Here is a 7,484-nt window from a genome sequence, read left to right on the forward strand (position 1 = left end):
CATTTTTCCGCATTTAGGGCTAGCTGCCGTTCATCATACCAACTGGAAGTCGTTTTGTATCTTCCTACAGTCACCCAACTTCGACACCTTACCGTACACCATTCTATCACCAGAAAGCAACCGTAGATTTTTGCCCACTCTGTCCGCCAAATCATTTATGTATATAGGGAACAACAGCGGCTCTATCACTTTTCTGGGGCACTCCTGTTGATACCCTTGTGTCTGATGAACACCCGCCGTCGAGGACAATGTAATGGCTTCTACTACTTAGGAAGTTTTTGGGCCATTCACATATCTGGGAACCTACCCCGTATGCTCGTACCTTCGTTAATAGCCTGTAACGGGGCACCGTGTCGAATGCTTTCTGGGAGTCTAGAAATATGGACACTGCCTGTTGCCCTTCATCCATAGTTCTCAGTATATCATGTTAGGAAAGGGCACTCCTAGTTTCGCACGAGCAGTACTTTCTAAAACCATGCTCATATTCACCGACATAAGCTTCTCAGTGTCTAGAAAGTTTATTATATTCGAACTAAGAATATGTTCAAGGTTTCTTCAGCAAACAGAAGTTAGGGATATTGGTCTGTAATTTTGCCAGTCTGTTCTTTTACCCTTCTATACTGCAGTCGCCTGCGCTTTTTGCAAGAAGTTTGGGGCTTTATGCTGCGCAAAAAATACACGATAATGACAAACTGGGTAAAGGGGCTACTATGTAGAGTACTCTTTATTTAAGAGAACTGCGATTCGATCCGGAGCTGGAGGTTTATTTGCTTTCAAATCTTTCAGTTAGTTGTTTCTCTACGCCAGGTATGCTTATTACTATGCCGGCCTTACGGAAGACTGTCCGATGATCAAATGACAGTATGTTCGTACGATCCTCCTGCGTGAACGATTTCTTGAACGTGAAATTTAAAACTTCGGCTTTCGTTTTTCTATATTCGACTGCCACACCAGACTGGTCAACAAGCGACTGAATGGAAGCCTTAGACCAGCTAAGTGATTTTACGTAAGGCCAGAATTTTTCCGGGTTCACTGCCAAATTTTTTGCTAAGGAGTGAAGATGGTAGTTGTATGCTTGGCGCATGGATCTTTTCACAGACGCTCGAATCTCTCCTAACTTCTGAACCAAGAATGCAACAGCCTCCGCATCCTCAGAATCAGCCTAATTTCGTCAGAAACCATAGTAGGTCTTTCCCATCCATTATCCACTCACTAGGCACATAACTTTCCAGATCACGATTTACAATCGGCTCAAACTTCGCCAATAATTCTTCCACATCTATGTTACTAGAACTAAGTGATGCCAATTCACTATCTAATAACTGCTTATCTGCTCTGTCTGGCAGAAATACTCTCCTAGGTCTTCTTGACTGATATATTAATTTACGTAATCATAGTTGCTATATAGACATCACGACCGCTAATCCCCATTTCTACAGAGATATTATCGATAAGACAAGGGCTGTTTCTAGCTACAAAGTCTAAGATATTTCCCTTGCGTGTGGAAACAGTTCTACATATTCATTTGACTTCCATTGTATGGCGTAGGAGCGCGCAGTAATCTCCTGCACTGTGGATTGCCTGACCATTTCGGGAGCATGAACAGCTCCAACACAGGCAAAGTCTCTATGAATCGTGAAATGTGTCTTCAGTCCATCCCGCTGCGTCGTGGTTATTTGTTGAAAAGTATTTCTCATGCACTCTTCCTTTATCACCTTCTTCCATTCGTCATGTGGGATGGTTTAGACACATTCCCCAGCTGTATGCTTACAGGTAATATACTTGTTGAACTCCTCTCTGTCCACTGGCCGCTGTGGCCGAGCGGTTCTTGGGGGGCTTCACTCCGGAACCGCGCAGCTGCTACGGTCGCAGGTTCGAATGCTGCCTCGGGCATTGATGTGTGTGATGTCTTTAGGTTAGAAGGTTTAAGTAGTTCTAAGTCTAGGCGACTGATGACCTCAGATGTTACGTACCATAATGCTTAAAGCCATCTGAACCATTTGAACCTCTCTGTCCATCGCCAAAATCTCATCAATTGAACACATTTCCCGCAAAAAATATAGTACCTTCCACTCCAGTCTTTTTCCCGCCACTAGTGAAGCAGAGATAGTTATTTACACTAGTAGGTGAAGGGATCATCCAAAGTAGATTTACTGTTTATTTTCTGTATGTCTGCAACTAATTTCGAGTGGTATTGTTAATTTTTTCCAACAGGATAACACCAGTTATATTACATCGTCAATTTTGAGCCGTATTGCGATTTTAGGCGTTCCTTTTGTAGCGCTATGCATATAGATATGTAATTAATTTTTACGGATGTTTGTGATGTCCTTAGGTTAGTTAGGTTTAAGTAGTTCTAAGTTCTAGGGGCTAATGACCTTAGATGTTAAGTCCCACAGTGCTCAGAGCCATTTGAACCATTTGAAGTTTCTCATTAGAAATAACATTTAAATGACACCTGATTCGATATAACAGCCAAGATGGAACTAGCTACGTGCTCTGTCTAATTATTCCGTATTTTCCTCTGTCCTCCTAACATGCACCTGCCACTCTAAACGATTAAATCACGACATCTGAAACTTTAAGATGTGCAACTGCGGAAATTACAGGTCTGAAAGCACAAACAAAATATTATTCAAAATTCTGCACTGAATCTCTTCGTAAAACAACATCAGTTCTTAATGGCGTACAGAGTATTAGAAAGATTCATAGTAAGATGTTTGTGGGTTATAGACTGAGCATTTTTAACAGGTCTAGCTGCCACATGAGCATGTAATGGTCACCAACGCAGTACGTGTGACTAGGTGTGCCTACTACACAAGCTTATGTGCTTCGGACTGTGCATTATCGAAGTCCGTTTCGACTGCCAAATTTTGTTACAGGGGTGAAAGAGAAAGGGGGGGGGGGGAGATGCTGAGCCCTGGCTCCAGTTGAGGAATGTAATCTACCTGTTACATTGTGAAGGACTCCATAGGTGTATAACATTAACAAACCTACAGCAAATTTAACACGACAACAGACATCCACACATTCATGATACAGCTTTCGCGGGTTTCCTCCGTATGAACGAGTGATGTGGCGCAGTGATTAAGACACGGTGCTCGTTTCGGGAAGATGAGAGTTCAAATCCCCATCTGGCCGCTCTGATTTAGGTTTTCCGTGAATTCCCTAAATCCCTTACGTCGAGTGTCGTGGAGGTCCCTTTGGAAGGGTACGGGCGGCTTTCTTCCCTAATACGAGCTTGTGCTTCGCCTCTAATGGTCTTAATATCAACGGGACGTTAACCTTTACCTTCTTTCCTCTGTATACGTTACTCCGGTACTGAGTTTCGTGTACTGGGAGACTACGTATGTGAGTCCTTGATCCGAAACGAAATTAAAACCGAGTGCCACTCCGATCGGGGCAGCAATGAATATGCGGCGGACCACAAGCTTTTTACGCTGATGGCTTTAAAATATGCAGACACCAATATGCATAATTGTGGTGGAGTGCGGATCCGCTAAATCCATTATCTTTTTTTCTATCAACGGCACTCAATCTCAAACAGTGAGCCATCTCGTTTTTTATCTTCGTCATTATCAGTTTCTGGTCCTATTGTGTAACAACATTTCGGGACTTAACAGCAATATTTAAACTTTTTTTCTTATCGATTAGACAAATGTATAATTTTTAAGGGACCTAAGAGTATCGAATACAACTAAATGTAGGAGTGGCCAAACACAGGGAAAATAACATATACCAGTGTATACAGCATATGTAAAGTACAGATTCTGTATACAGCATCTTTTGATGTGGTATCGCTATTTTACTATGGTTCCGCTCAATGAGGTGTTGCAACAGCTGAATCGGATTTTTCCTCTCGATATAACAGAATTGTTTAAACATTGCCTGACAACTAAGTATTTCAAACGGAACGATGAGTTCTACGAACAGACAGATCGTGTGGCTATGGTGAGACCCTTAAGTCCAGTTATAGCGAATTTCTTAACGGCAAAATTCAAGGATCAGGCATAGGGAAAGTAGGGTACGTAGGTGATATGTTTATTTTGTGGTAGCGGGGCAGAGAGAAACTAGGTCGTTTTCACAACCTTCTCTTACAGTACACAGGACACTAATGAGTACAGGATATAGCAGTATGTGGTGATATACACTTTGGCGAGCAATTCAACATCTAAGTGGTTGTATTTCCATAATTTATTCATTATCTTTTAATCTAGCGAATGGTATAATCAATCTCAAAAGGTTAATGCAGTGAAACGGATAAATTTAAAATGCGATACAAACAGCTAAAGACTGACGTTGTTTTTAGCTAGTGGAGGGAAGGCCGGGGCTGAACTGAGAAAGTGGAACAGTTAGGTGGCTTCAAACATTGCAGCACACGATCTCGCAAATCGATTTCAGTAAGCGAGTGACAGTGCATCTCTGACAGGTTACGAGACGAAAAGAAGGAAGTGAACACCACTTGGCTAGCCTCGTTTCCGCAATTTAATGTTGCCAGCGATTATCTAATCTGAAATCCGCAATGTGCAGACCTTACTGCATCGACTCAGGTCACAGTGCAGCCGGTGTCGGGATGCAGCAGCAGCTCTGCTTCCGTAGACCAGCGACAGTCTCCACACGTTGAACCGAGCTGCGAACACTGAATCTGATCTCTTCCAAAACCCGTGGCCGAATGTACTCCACCTGAAGACTTTTACTCTCCACCCAGCCTAGGTGCACTGCCTTCTGTCGCAGCACCCGACCAACCACTGCAGACACGTGAGATACTACTTCCAATCATAGAGATTTGCAATAAAATTTCATCTTCCGTCTGTGCGACTGAGGCTTAAGTTAACGCCGTATCTCTGTCCCTCATCACTGTTCGCTCTTGCGTCTCTGAGATGGCCTGGACTGCCAGTGCGACACAGTCCGTAAAGAACAAAGACCTACTGCTGTCTCCGAGGCCCCTGCTGGCTGCACATGTAGCCTGTGAACGCATCTGCACATTTCCCAAGCTCATACTTCGGTAGTGTTGTGCGGCTGGCCTGCTGCCGAACATAGAATTGATTTGCAATTTGTCCCGCACAGAAGAGCCGAGGGTACCAAAACGCTAGGCAAGAAATGGCTCAAATGGCTCTGAGCACTATGGGACTTAACTTCTGAAGTCATAAGTCCCCTAGAACTTAGAACTACTTAAACCTAACTGACCTAAGGACATGACACACACCCATGCCCGAGGCAGGATTCGAACCTGCGACCGTAGCGGCTGCGCGGTTCCAGACTGTAGCGCCTAGAACTCCTCGGCCATATCGGCCGGCGCTAGGCAAGAAAGCTACCCTTGTGTAGACATGCAATCTTAACTGCAAGATAGAGTTATGAAACGACATTACTGAAGAAACGTTACCCCTGAACCTCTTAGTCACTCACTCACTTACTAAAGCTAACATTGAAACAAAATCGCATCAACTTCAATGTGATTAATATCACTGCGGAGTTAAATACGACAGGACGGCCAATTAGGCCGTCGCTTCACGAACGCTGAATCACTACATTCTCATCAAATTACTGCCTCCATTTGATGTCCTTCGATTGCTATAAATTCAGTCTGGTTTCTGCGTAAGTTACAGAAATCCTTCCGCATCCTATACGTTATCCTTCATAACTTCATGTGCATTGTCTTATAAAAAGAAAAAAACAATATTTAGAAAATAGATATTTTTACTAACAACTAGAGCTGCTCTCTGTCTAAACTATAGTTCGGTAATTCTGGTACACTACATAAATGACGCTGGAAATGTGAATTTTGCCTATACTATTGGTAAAATTCGTAGGGAAAGAAATATAAATGAACATGTAAGAGAGAAAATGGAAGCTGGCGGTTTCTCTTTATTTTTTTTTCTTCTTTGTTTGGTTGTTTGTTTTACACGTACTTAGAATAGCCCATCGTTTAGTGTTAGTCCACAACAGAATATGAACTGCATTTTATAAGTAATAAAAATTAGTTATTTGTGTAACATCTGCACTTTCATGTAACCAAAGCAATTACGTTGTTATTTTGTACTCAATAGAATGTTCTTCATCATGACCAAGGCCAATTGCTTCCATTATTATTGATAAATGCGAAAGTTGTTTATGAATAACAGGAACATTTTTTTATATAAGTTCGATGAAGTATTGAAGCGGTGTTTAATACATTTTTGTTTTGCGGTTTTTTTATTTTGTCTTTTTGTTGAGGAAATTGCGTTTTCTAAAACTGTTTCATAAATTTGTATTGTTTCCTTTGTTTATTTTAAACAGGTGATTGTTTCACGTTACAAATCAACAATTTTCGAATAAAGCCTGTAATTAACATGGACAGGTTCAGTTTTGCTATAAATACCGTTTATTGTTAAATAACAGACGGGAAGATAACTGTGCAGAACAAAACTGCTCTGCAGGTTACCAGTCCTATTATCCAAAACGTTATGACCACCTGCCTCCGAAGCCCACGTTCTGTGAAGAATCCTGGATGTCCAACCATTTAGCGCTTAGTGGTGGCTTCACTGTCCTATATCTTTCTGTAGATGCTCACAACAGTAGCACCTGAACATTCGACCAGCTTCGCCATTTTCGAGGTACCCGTTCACAGGCTCTGCGTACTAATAATCTGACCTTTGTTAAAGTGGTTTATCTCAATGTACACTCCTGGAAATTGAAATAAGAACACCGTGAATTCATTGTCCCAGGAAGGGGAAACTTTATTGACACATTCCTGGGGTCAGATACATCACATGATCACACTGACGGAACCACAGGCACATAGACACAGGCAACAGAGCATGCACAATGTCGGCACTAGTACAGTGTATATCCACCTTTCGCAGCAATGCAGGCTGCTATTCTCCCATGGAGATGATCGTAGAGATGCTGCATGTAGTCCTGTGGAACGGCTTGCCATGCCATTTCCACCTGGCGCCTCAGTTGGACCAGCGTTCGTGCTGGACGTGCAGACCGCGTGAGACGACGCTTCATCCAGTCCCAAACATGCTCAATGGGGGACAGATCCGGAGATCTTGCTGGCCAGGGTAGTTGACTTACACCTTCTAGAGCACGTTGGGTGGCACGGGATACATGCGGACGTGCATTGTCCTGTTGGAACAGCAAGTTCCCTTGCCGGTCTAGGAATGGTAGAACGATGGGTTCGATGACGGTTTGGATGTACCGTGCACTATTCAGTGCCCCCTCGACGATCACCAGTGGTGTACGGCCAGTGTAGGAGATCGCTCCCCACACCATGATGCCGGGTGTTGGCCCTGTGTGCCTCGGTCGTATGCAGTCCTCATTGTGGCGCTCACCTGCACGGCGCCAAACACGCATACGACCATCATTGGCACCAAGGCAGAAGCGACTCTCATCGCTGAAGACGACACGTCTCCATTCGTCCCTCCATTCACGCCTGTCGCGACACCACTGGAGGCGGGCTGCACGATGTTGGGGCGTGAGCGGAAGACGGCCTAACGGTGTGC

This window comes from Schistocerca serialis, chromosome 1 (genome assembly GCF_023864345.2).
Source record: "Schistocerca serialis cubense isolate TAMUIC-IGC-003099 chromosome 1, iqSchSeri2.2, whole genome shotgun sequence".
Lineage (NCBI taxonomy): Eukaryota > Metazoa > Arthropoda > Insecta > Orthoptera > Acrididae > Schistocerca > Schistocerca serialis.